The sequence below is a fragment of the Plecotus auritus genome, assembly GCF_963455305.1.
Source record: "Plecotus auritus genome assembly, chromosome: 6".
NCBI lineage: Eukaryota > Metazoa > Chordata > Mammalia > Chiroptera > Vespertilionidae > Plecotus > Plecotus auritus.
The window spans coordinates 168,232,260-168,245,182 of NC_137773.1; the positions used below are offsets into that span (position 1 = coordinate 168,232,260).

The 12,923-nt window shown below is 42.0% G+C and overlaps 1 protein-coding gene across 9 annotated transcripts in view; it reads right to left on the reverse strand.

Annotated features, from left to right (window-relative positions):
• Positions 1 to 10,847, reverse strand: part of LRRFIP2 (LRR binding FLII interacting protein 2) — a 103,863-nt gene extending 93,016 nt beyond the window's left edge. For 5 of the 9 annotated variants that reach the window (XM_080674633.1, XM_080674629.1, XM_080674628.1 and 2 more), the window contains exon 1: positions 10,421 to 10,696. The gene's annotated coding sequence lies outside the window, so the exon portion shown is untranslated. Of the gene's footprint in view, positions 1 to 10,420 lie in introns of all 9 variants that reach the window. The other 4 variants (XM_080674632.1, XM_080674630.1, XM_080674634.1 and 1 more) reach the window with 2 other exon arrangements.
• Between the last annotated feature and the right edge of the window lie 2,076 nt (positions 10,848 to 12,923).

Consider the following 12,923-nt stretch of genomic DNA (forward strand, 5'->3'; position numbering starts at 1 on the left):
ATATTTACATAATGAAATTAAAAACTTTTTAAGGTACTTTGTGGTCTTCAGTCTATTTTTGAAAATCTAAATGAATACACAAGTTTTGGGACTGTGACCTTATAATGGGTGTTATTTTTTTTTTTAAATATATTTTATTGATATTTCACAGAGAGGAAGGGAGAGGGATAGAGAGCTAGAAACATCGATGAGAGAGAAACATCGATCAGCTGCCTCCTGCACACCTCCCACTGGGGATGTGCCCGCAACCAAGGTACATGCCCTTGACCGGAATCGAACCTGGGACCCTTCAGTCTGCAGGCCGACGCTCCATCCACTGAGCCAAACCGGCTTCGGCTATAATGGGTGTTATTAATAGCCTTATTGGAATACTTGGCTTAGAAGGAAATAGAAGATAAAGGTCATTAAATGGTACACTTAAGATCTATGCATACCTTTCTATGTAATTTTTAAAAATATTTATTTATTTATTTGAGAATGAAAGAAACATCAATTTGTTGTTCCACTTATTTATGCATTCATTGGTTGATTCTTCTATGTGCCTTGACTCGGGATCGAACCTGCAACCTTGGTGTATCGAGACTTGGTGTAAATGAACTACCTGGCCAGTCTATGCAATTTTTACTTCAAAAGAAAACGACCTCTAAGCAAATACTGAACTTTAGTCAATGAAGCACATACTGAAATATTTAGGGTTGAAAGTGTACTGATATCTGCTGCTTATTTTGAAATGCATCCAAAAAAGTGGAAATAATGGCTAGAAAAGAGGAATGGATATAGAGTATAGATAGGTGATAAAGTATAATAAAACATTATAGTGGAATCCAGATAGCAGGTACATGCATGTTCACAGAACTCTTGCAACTTTTCTGTGTGTTTGAAAATTTTTATAATAAAGTGTTGGGGCGGGGGGAAAGTAACTGGGTGAGAATGTAGACAATTAAGTAAACAAGAGGTACAGGAACTGAGAACTGCAATAAAAATATTTTCTTAATTTCATTTCACAATATTTTTTGGTTTTCAATAAACAAAGTAGGACTAAAAATTTATGTTGGTCATCTCTGTTAAAACCACAATTTTCTACCAGATTTAACACTAACCATCACTCTTAGAGATATAATGAAATTCTAAGTAAATGAAAAACACATTGCTAATTTTAAACAGAATAAACACCATTGAATTAAACTTTAAAATTAAAAATCTGACTCAAATCAAAAGGTCAAATTATAACAAAAAAGCAACCACTAATGTCCTCAAAGTTCTGGGAAAAAACACATTAATTTTAAGTCTACAAGTTTTTATTATCAGAGAAAAATTATTTGAAATTTTCAGGTTTCCCTGAAGACCTCTGTCATTCCTTCCACCACCTGTAGCTCACTCACTGGAAAAAAGTAATAGCGACACAAGATATTTTTATATGAGAAAGTAATCCTATATAATAAAACCCTAATATGCAAATCAACCAAATGGCAGAACTACCGGTCGCCATGACATGCACTGACCATCAGGGAGCTGACACTCAATGAGGGAGCTGCCCCCTGATGGTCAGTGTGCTCCCACGGGGGAGCACCGCTCAGCCAGAAGCCGGTAAGGAGCAAGGGGTCCTGGACTGCAAGAACCCTGGACTGCGAGAGGGATGTCCGCCTGCCGGTTTAGGCCCCATCCCCCTGGGCCTAAGTCAGCAGGCGGACATCCCCCAAGGGGTCCCAGACTGCAAATGTCGTACACCAAGCCTCTAGTTTTTATATGAGAAAGGAAAACGTTAACGTTTTCCCTCTTTGGAGCCATGCTTATTGGTCAGCTTTGTGTAGCTTAAACCTGCCATAGATAGAAAGGGCAAACGAATATCCTAAATGGAAAGCAAGATACCAGAAGGCAACAAGGAGATATAATGCAATATAAGTATAATGTTCATGGGGAATGACTGCAGAGAATAGCACAGCTAACGAACAGCACAGCTGTGAGAGTAGCTAATCCAAGTGCCACTCCAATCCAGAGATACATGCAATGAGTTCCCCTTAAATTGCATTTACTTCTACTCATAAAAGTCCTAATACCAACACTTGGCTCCTTTTTATAAGAATAAAGAGAAAATGCCTGGTCAGCGTGGCTCAGTGGTTGAACATCAACCTATGAACCAGGAGGTCAGTTAGATCTCCAGTCAGAGCACATGGCCGGGTTGCGGGATCGATCCCCAGTGTAGGGTGTACAGGAGGCAGCCAATCAATGATTCTCTCTCATCACTGATGTTTCTATCTCTCTCTCCCTCTCCCTTCCTCTCTGAAATCAATAAAAAAGAATACTTTTAAAAAATGGTTTAAATGGTAAATTTAGTCATGTATATTTTACCACAATTTAGGGGGGAAAAAATTGGGATGGGTAACAAAAGGTGAGCAGTGACTGTCTCATTTCCTTGACCATCCATTTAGATATAATAATATCCATGACAGGGGAAGAAACATCTATTCCAAAACTGATCCCTCTTGCCCACCCCCCCCCCTATTTTTTCTTTCTTTAGTCTTATAATCCTTGGGTCACTTAACTGAAATACTTTTTTTTAAAAGCAACAACATGTATGCTTACTAACTGTACTGTTTGTTATTATTAATGATTTAAACCATTTAACAGGAAAATAAATATTTAAACATCTTAATCCTCTGCATACAGTATACTGTACTCTCTTTAACTTAGAAAAAAGAGAGCCAAAATATTGCTCCTAGCTGGTAAAATGTTTCCACTTAAAAAAGTGGGGGATGTTGAAAGAATAACAAAGTGATCAGAACAAGTAAATTAAAAATTAAACTTGTTGCCCAGCCTATGTGGCTCAGGGGTTGAGCATCCACCCATGCACCAAGAGGTCACCAATTCAATTTCAAGTCAGGGCACATGCCCAGGTTTCGGGCTCAATCCCCAGTAGGGGGTGTGCAGAAGGCAACTCTCTCATAGATATTTCTCTCTCTCCCTCACTCTCTCTTCTCTCTCCCTTCCTCTCTCTCTAAAAATCAATAAAAACATATTTTTAAAAAAATTAAATTTGTTTCCTAAAGCAGTAGATATATTTTATAGCAAAAGTAGTTAAGCCCTGGCCTGTGTGGCTCTATTGGTTGGAGTGTTGTCCTATACACTGAAAGGTCTCAGGTTCAATTCCTGGTCAGGGCACATACCTAGGATTTGTGGCTTTGATTCCATTTGGGGCGTGTAGGGGAAGCAACCAATTGAGATATATCTCTCTCTTTCTCTCTCTCTCCCTTCCCCCCTCTTAAAAGTCAGAACATGTCCTCGGGTGAAGAAAAAAAACAAAACACAACTAGTTAAAATGTTGGCGTTCATAATACGGAAAACCAAGATATACAGAGCTCAAAGTGAAAACAATGGAAGAGATGAACTATGATTCTTTTAAAAAGGTTTTAATATCCCACTTCTGAGAATCAAAACATGCTCATATGCATGTTTTGTACAAGTAAAGCTTGTACTCTGAGGCTTTCCCAACCTCTTTTTCACTGTCTCACCTCTGCTCTGCTCTGCTCTAACCTCACTTTTTCTTTCTTTTTTTTGGGGGGTGGGGGTAAGGAGGTGGGAGTAAAAAGGCTGAAACAGGGAAGGAAGATAACAGGAATAAACCAGGTGATAGGAATAGAGAAGGGGTAAAAACCAAAAACACTCCAGTTTATTTTTTCTTCTCACATTGAATACTAAAAACATCTTCATCAAATGCTACCAACCAAATTTCTAAGGGCAAGAAAAACTAATTTCCTGGAGTCACAACCTAATCTAAAGCAAAAGAAAGGATGCAGGCTTTGCATCTGTAAATTAAGTCTGTATGCCAAACTCCTCAAACAACCTTTACTGCAATACAGGTTACAGTTAAGTAAGGTGAGATGAACCTTGGTCCAAAGGGTGGAGCACTAAGCTCTTTTACAGCTTTCTAGTCTAACAAGTGAGATCAGTTAAAGAACTTTAAACTCAAGCGCTTCATTCTCTAAGTATAGAAAACACCAAGGTTTTTATGAGAAGCACATGGTACAGGCAGCTATGCTGGGAGCTACCATCCTATCTAATAAAGAGGGAATATGCTAATTGACCCTCATGCTGTCGCAAAGATGGCAGCGCCCGCAGCCAATAAAGAGGGAATATGCTAATTGACTGCCCCGCCCTCAAAGATGGTGGTGCTCACAGCTACAAGATGGCGGCACCCAGTCCCCTCAGCCCCGCCCGGGCAGCAGGCACACAGCAAGGCCAGGCCTGTCCCTAGGCAGGCCTGGCCGCTCCACGCGCCTGCCTCTGGAGTCCCCCAGTCCCCTCAGTCCCCCAACCCCCCAGGGCCGGCCCGAGGCACAGGCCAACCTCGGATGGCGGCTGCCCAGCCGCCCAGGGCTGCCCGAAGCTCAGGTAACCTGGGCTGGCCGAGGCTTGCGCTGCCAGCAGTGGCCGCAGCAGAGGTGTGAAGGAGCGTTGCCTTCCCCGATCACTGGGTCTCTTCCTGCCCCTGAGGGCTTGCAGACTGTGAGAGGGTGCAGGCGGGCTGAGGGACCCTCCCCCCCCCAACTCCAGTGCATGAATTTTCATGCACTGGGCCTCTAGTCTGATAATAACCAAGAGTTTAAAGAGATAACTTCATGATATTGCACTGTTAACAGCTCTATGGGAAGAAGAGAATGAGAATTTGGGCAGAAACTAATCTCTCTGTATGAACTCAAAATAATTCTGCAAAACAGCTCATCACTCCCAGTGTCCTTTTGATCCCAATGACAAGTGTGAAGGTCTCTGAATTAGACTATTTCAACTAGGGGCATGGCCTCCCTATGCCAGTAATAGTAATGTTTTTCCCCTGTTGCTGATTCTTGGCAAACACTCTCAGAACCAGAATGTAATATCAATACTGATACAGTCCTGTGCTCTTGCTTGTGCACATTTTTCTAAAACACTTTCCTCATTAGTTTTCCTTGATCATGCTCTTTCCTTTAAAAAGAAAGGCAAAAAAATAAAAAAATAAAAAAAAATAAAAAAATAAAAAGAAAGGCAAAACCCTGGATCCTAGGGTATTCGTGCTACGCAGATTTTCACCTCAAAATGTAGCCTTAATCTTCTGAAGGCAAATTTCCTTTATAGGCTCCCTTTTCTGTGGATGCCATTCTCCCTAAACCGCGGGCCTTCCGGATTCACAGCAGGACCAGGACAGATTACAGTTATGTGGTAGGTTCTGTCAGGCAAGCTTTGACAAGGCCTCAAAATAGACCCTGGGCACCAGCCAGGGAAACTGCCACTCACAAGTTCCAACTTCATCATAACAGGTTAGCCCCTTAGCACTTTTTTTTCTCTAGTCTCTCTCATGTTAAAAGGGCAAAGATTCCTGAACCTCCTCCAGTCATGAGTGAGCTACATAACATAGAAATTAAAAAATTTAAACCTCCTTTATCCTGCTCACAACACTCTGCAAAATAAAGACTGAATCTGTGCCTACCTCCTGCCTTGGGAAATTAACCCATCAATAGCACTCTGGTTTGCAAAAGGATTTTTAGATTTCAAACTCCACAGAGGTTTATTTTATTATGAATAGACTGGGATAAAGAAGATAAAGGAAAAAGAGACTTGGGTTATTTATTTCCCTCATAACTAATAACATAGTAGCAGACTTCAGCAGGGCAAGAAGTTAAACTATATACAATGTTTTTAATCAATATTGGTCATAAAATTCTAAAACAATCAACCTATTACAAAAAGTATTCATTTAACTATTACCAATTATAAATAAAGTGATTTGTCCATAACAGTACCAGTCCCTAAGCTACAGTATATTTACCCTGACAAGGACAAATAAAATTAACCGCCTATCACTCTAAAATGTTTTAAATTGTCTTATAAAATACAGTAGCAGTATTTTTTTAAATGGAAAGAAGGATAAGTAATACAAGTAATTAAGAGCTCCTTTCTCCCTCTGCAAGGTTAAGAAATAAGTTAACTTCTATTATAAAATAAAGACAAATATAGGATTGAAATAAACTTTTAGATTTCACAATACTACAATCACACTTTCAGAAATACATTCCATATACATACTCATGGACTAGTACAAAGACTTATATATGAGTTGTTCACTATAGCAGCATTTATATAAAACTACAATCTAAATGCCTATTAATAGGAAATGGCAAAATAAATTATGGAAAATGAATCAATTATGGTTCATCTACATTAGGACCATGTCCTCATCCAGTCTTTTTAAAAAATCAGATAGGAAAGTGGGTCAGCGGAATTAGAAGAGGATATAGGAGGGATAAATGGTGATGGAAGGAGACTTGACTTAGAGTAGTGAACACACAATACAATGTACAGATGTTGCATTATAGAACTGTACACCCAAAACTTATACAATTTTATTAGCCAATGTCAACCCAATAAATTCAATAAAAAAGTTTAAAAAAATCAGATAGACATATGTACTAATATAGAAAGAGCTCTAAGACATAGCAAGTGTAAGAATGAAAGGAATAAGACATTTCTCCTAAACATGTGATTACATATGTAATAGAAAATTTGGAGAAGAGTATACAGGAAACCATTAACAGTGGTTGCTTGGATTAGAAGGTGGGGGAGTGAGGAAAAAGTTTAGCATAGAAAGGAGTTTTCCTTTTCACTATATAATGCTTTCTTTTTAAATATTTTATCAATTTTAAAATGTCCTGCAAAAATCTACTGAATCCATGATGTGAGCATTCTCCTTCCATGTATGCCATTTTTTCCCTCTTCTTAACCATTCCTACTCTTATCTACTGCTGTCCCTACACTAGACCAAAAACAAAAGCATGCATATGCAACAAATCTCAGAGTTTCTTCAAGAAATAGAATAGCCTGGCAAGGGTGGCTCAGTGGTTAAGCGTCAACCTATGAATCAGGAGGTCACAGTTCCCAGTCAGGGCACATGCCAGGGTTGTGGGCTTGATCCCAGTAAGGGGCGTGCAGTAGGCAGCCAATCAATGATTCTGTTTCATCACTGATGTTTCTTTTTAAAAAATATATATTTTTTTATTGATTTTTTACAGAGAGGAAGGGAGAGGGATAGTCAGAAACATTGATGGGAGAGAAACATCGATCAGCTGCCTCCTGCACACTCCCTACTGGGGATGTGCCCGCAACCAAGGTACATGCCCTTGACTGGAATCAAACCTGGGACCCTTCAGTCCGCAGGCTGACGCTCTATCCGCTGAGCCAAACCAGCCAGGGCTCATCACTGATGTTTCTATCTCTCTCTTCTTTTCCCTCTCTGAAATCAATACAAATATATGTTTTTTTAAAATTTTTAAAAGAGACTAGAATTCTTTCTGTCCCCCCCGCCAAAATACAGAAATAATAGAACAAATGAAAAAGTATAATACGATAAACCCAATTTTTAGCCCATTGTTTGATTCCTTTTAAATCTGGCCCAATTTATTATAGGCCAATAAGTTTTAAAAGTGCAATGGGCAACACACACAGAAAATCATTCTGCCCTGCTCAGGGAGTTCAGCTAGTTAAGAGCATCATCTGGATATGCCAAGGTTTCGGGTTCGATCCCCAGTCAGGGCACATACAAGAAACAACGAATGACTACATAAATGGGTGGAACAACAAATCAATGTTCCTCCCCTTTTTGTCCCCCTTCTTCTTTCTCTCTACAATCAATAAATTAAAAAAAAAAATTTTAATCAGTTCCACAGGTGTCCTATCTATCATCTTAAAGGGGAAAATGGAGGAAATGGACAGTTATTTTACTCACAGGGTAAATTTGCTCAATTTCTTCCTTCTGAAGTTTAAGAGTTCTGAAATGATGGTCATAAAGTCTATTCGTTATTTGCAAACTAGACAAGGTAGTAGGTTTTCCTGGTTAAAGGACCATCTCTCCATTTAGAGTCTGCAGAGAGAAAGCAACTATCTAAAAGGAAAAGGTTATGAAAGGGCCTTTTGTAGGTGCAGTGATCCTAGGGTGAGGACAGAAGAATTTATTTCCTCTTCAGTGACCCTCATCAACATTCCCAGCACACTGCAGGGAGATTTTTTTTCTATCCATCATCAATTCTGTTTCTTTTTACGCTAAGAGCAGGGTAACCAATTCACAAAGAGCTTTGCAATAAACTGCTCCCTCCCTCTCATTTCTAGTAAAGATCTGTTTGTTTTTGTTTTGAGAAAGAAAGAATCTTTGTCAAATATATTCTCCCTATCACTTTTTCTTTCATTACAGAGATGCTTAAATCCTGTCCTAAGAAGGCTTCTCTTCAATATCTACCTGTCCAGACCATCAGTGATGGTGATGGTGGTTTCCACAAGGGATTTTCCAAAGGGGAATCTCTGATCACGGGGAACTGAAACTCTTATGTCACTATTGGCTAGACAAAAATCAAAAGCAACATTAGGGAACATTCTGACTTAAGAATCAATAATCTAGGAAACAAGAAGCCAAAATTCAGTCAAAGCATTAAAGGAATTTGGTAAGCAAGACCAACAGGGTAAACTTACCATTGCTTTATCACAGATAACTCAAGTTCTTTATAAATGAGAATCAAGGTAAAATAAGCTGAATTCCAGAAAGGAGAAAAGGAAAACAGTCTAAGAGAATCAAGAACTCTGTGATTCAAAGTTATTCTGCTTAACAACATTTTAAAAGCCAAAATGATCAAGTTACATTTCAGCATAAAAAGTTATTTCTAGTTTTAAATGAATTCATTCCAATGATAAATGACAACTTCACTACACACTTTCTTCTATACCTTCTTAAATAAGAAGTCACTATATATAGTCTCATTCCACATTTTTAAGGATAGATTTGCAAAATGGGTGAAACCTTTCACGCAAAAGACTATTGCGTATACTGCAGGTTCTTTCAGTGAACTTGACCCTATCAGGCTATCTTAAGGATGGTAGCTCTCCTTTTCACTGATGTTGCTTCTAGAGCCCTTCATTTATCTTCCACATTGGGCAAAATATGGGTAAAAATCTCAACAATCCACTTAGGAACTAACAAACAATTATACATCCAAACTTTCTGCAAAAGTTCAATTTTGATTTTCTTACCACACCTCATGACAATAAATATCCAGCAACAAACTTAAAGTGTAATACAACGCTTACTATAAAATGAGTGAAGGCACCTAATAAAACAGGCAGCAACAAACTTCTAGCTTTCCTCTACTCCAATTTTAAGATCCAAATCAATGATTCACCAAGTAGTGACCTAACTTCCTATATGAATCACCCTTTCCAAAATTCTTATTCTACATCACTAGAATACCAGATCATCATCTCTGTATTTGCTAAACAGAACATGATGTTGGTAAAACACGGTTAATTCTGCAAGACTTTCAAACCACAGCAAGCCTCAAATCCCAGCCAACTCACTCTTATCTGCAACACTGTGCCTCCTCCAAAAACAGATTTATCCCCAAAATAAAATGTTATCTTGAAAAAAAATGTTATTTTAAACATTAAGAAAATCATCCATCCATCCCCTGCCTCTCCCTCTCTGATGCCATCACGGTATCCACATTCCCTTCCTACTAAAAAAAGTAATGGCCACTCTGTTATCCTCACACACCTTTTAGTCAATTAACCTACTCTACAGGTTTTTTTGTCTATTTATGGCAGAAATGCTGAGTCATTAAATGGAAACTCAAAAGAAAATGAGCTACAAATTAGTTAAAGTTTAGGATAAAATATTTCCCTAGCCACATCTCAGCAGCCTGACATTTGTATCTCCCACAGTGAAAAAAGTAGAGCAAACACCTGAACTTTTCCGCTTCTCCAACTCACTCCCCGTTGCCCCCCTTCCCCATAAGAAAGAAAACAAGGTGGGTTTCCTTACGTCTTCCTGCTTCCTACAGGATCTTCACAGGCAGGAGAAGCAGGCCTGACTGGACTATGCTTAGCATAACTTAACAATCTGGGTGTGCATAACACCTCCTATTAGTCAAGCATGAAGCCTGACACTCTTAGCTCACGCCAGTTATGCCTGCACTTCAGTTAAGGTCAAGGAGGAAGGGGGGAAAAAAGGCCATTAAAAAAAAAAATGTACGCCCTCCACCGGCCTGACACCGTTCCCTGGGAGGACCGGCTGGGACAGACCCGAGAGAGTGCCGCGTCCGGGAAGGAGGGGAAGGCGCCACGAGCACTCGAGGCAGAGGGACAGCAGCCCAGCTCATCTCTGCTACAGCGCGAGTAACACCTTCCCCTCGCGAGGACGCAGGGTGCGCGTTAGACATCAGGCGAGAAGCCGGGACCGCGGGCGGCGGGGAGCGACCCTGACCCCGGAGCGCTCCCGGGGACGCGGCCAGCTCCAGGGGAGCCCGGCCCCCAGCAGGGGTCAGCGGCGGCGCGGACCCCGGGCTGGAGAGGCCGGGAAGGGGGCCCCCGTCCCCGCTCTCCTCCGGACCGCGGGAAGAGCAGCCCTTACCTGTGCCTGGACGCGGGCAGTGGCTGCGGCGCCGCCCGAGAAGGGCCGGAGCGCGGCCCGCCAGCCGGGAGCCCGCCCGGGCGAAGAGCGGAGAGCAAAGGGCGAGGGGCGCGGAGGGCGACCTCGGTTCTAGGTCCCCGGCCAGGCGGGCCGGGCTGGACACGGCAGCTCCTGGTGCCGGCGGCCGGTCGGCCAGTCACGCCGGTGTCCCCGGGGCGCCGCGGCTCAGGCAGCGGGAACCAGCCCCCGGGAGGAGCCGCAGCCCGAGCGGCAGGCGGAGGCGGCGGAGGGGCGGGGCCACAGGGTCGGCGACCCGCTCACCCGGAAGTAGTTGTAGTCGCGGCCGCGCGCGCGGTGGATGGACTAGATCCCGGCCAAGCCGTGTGCACCCGGCTGTCCCACGACGAGCGGCGCGCCGCCGGGGAGCGAGGCTCCGGCCACCCTGCCCCGCCTCGCGAGATGCGGGGACCCCGCCGGACGGAGTGGGCGGAGTGCGACCGCCGGTAGGCGGAGGCCCGGGCGGCCTAGAGGTGGTTCCTCCGGGTCCTCAACCAGGGCCAGGGATGTGAACGGATGCGCGTATCTGTTCCAGGCTGCACCTGTCCTGGTCGCCTCTAAACTGTCCGACCTAATGGGCTTGGGTAAGTGGCCCGGGGTGGCAGTTCCGACTGGAGGACACGGGGGTGAGAGGGTGAGTGGGTGTGGTTGACATGCTAGAAGCCTTATTTTCAAAATGAAAACGAGTGATTTTAAAAATTGTTTCCCCGAGAAGAATGGTGGGGAGTGGGGAGGAGGAATGCACACAGAGTCCATTAGATATCTGATAGACACCGACCTGTCATTCATCCCAGCAGTACCTCTGCAGACCCACGAGGTCCAAGGCACTGGAGAAAGACCAGGACCCTGCTCTTTGTGTGGTAGACTGATTTAAACAAGCAAACAAGGTAATGGCAGGTTGTGTAAGGCTCTGCAGGAAATGACACAACAGTGATGAGAGAGATTATATGCCCTTTGGCAGAATAGAATGGCTGGACGAGACCACTAGAGGGAAGTGACAGTTGAGCAGCCTCCTGAGAAAAAGAAGGAAATACATTTAGACACAACTTTACATACAGGGTTGGGTCTAGAACCCCCTGGATAAAAGCCCACGGATTCTATGTTAAGAACCTGTCCCTAAAGCCTTCTAAGGGCTGTTTCTGTGCTTCTGTAATTTCAGAAGGCTTGCTCGCCCTTTAGATTTCATGGGGGTTTGGACTACATCATTGGTAGGAGAGGTTCAAGGCATGAATCAGGGAACTTTGGTCTCCAGACAGTGAGACATCAACACTTGCTTCATTGCATGATAACCTCAGCCTTGAAAGACAATTTCATTAACCTTTCACTGTTTATCTTTCCATGTCACTTATTTTTCTCAGACCTATGAGCAAAATAACTTTTACCTGGGATCAAGCGGAGATTAATCTTGCCAAAAGAGCATACTATTTTATGCTCTGAATAAAGGATGAATGACATATTTTGCTAAGTCAGTTAAAAGACAAAATTAAAAGCCGATTTGCAAAAAAGAGTACCTATTCAGGTAATAATGCATTACCTGAATAATATCAATAAACTCAATGATTTTTTTATTTTTAAATATATTTTTAATTTATTATTATTATTGTTATAGATTTTTATTGATTTCAGAGAGGAAGGGAGAGGGGGAGAGATAGAAACATCAGTGATGAGAGAGGAGAGAATCATTGATAGACTGCCTCCTGCACGCCCCCTACTGGGGACCAAGCCTGCAACCCGGACATGTGCCCTGACGGGAATCCAACCATGACCTCCTGGTTCATAGGATGATGCTCAACCACTGAGCCACAACGATGGGCCTCAATGATGTTTATTAAGTATCAGTTTATATAACTGCATAATTCATCCAAAGATTGCTTGGATAATATTACGATGAAACTCTCTTGCCCTTTTTATTTTACTCTTTAACCACTTGTTTTGGCTCAGACCAAACAGAGAAATATTTGTTGTGTCTTCTGGGAAATCTGGGAGGGAGTTCACACTTATTGAGTACCTCTGATTTGCACAGCATTGTGATAGCACTTAAATGTATTATCCCTTTCAGTACTGGACCAGTCTTCAGATACGGGGATCACTATCCCCATTTTAGTTACAAAGACATTGAGATTCAGAGAGATTGTGACTTGCCTAAGTTAACAACACTAGTAGATGGAAGAACTAAAATTTGAACTCAGCTTCTGGCCCTAATTCCCTTCACACCATGTTGCTGTACTTTAGTATTTATTTAAGAGGGCAATATTAGCAAAGTATCCAGCCAAGCAGATTTCTACATTGCTTTTAGAATGTTATTATGAAAAAATATACTTTTACATAGACTATACATGAGGCAATTTTGGGACTTCTTTGTGTTTTACTTCTCCCTTTATGGGATACTTGCTTTCTATTTGGCACCATAAAAACTATTCCACTTGTTTGAAGAGTTTATATTGTC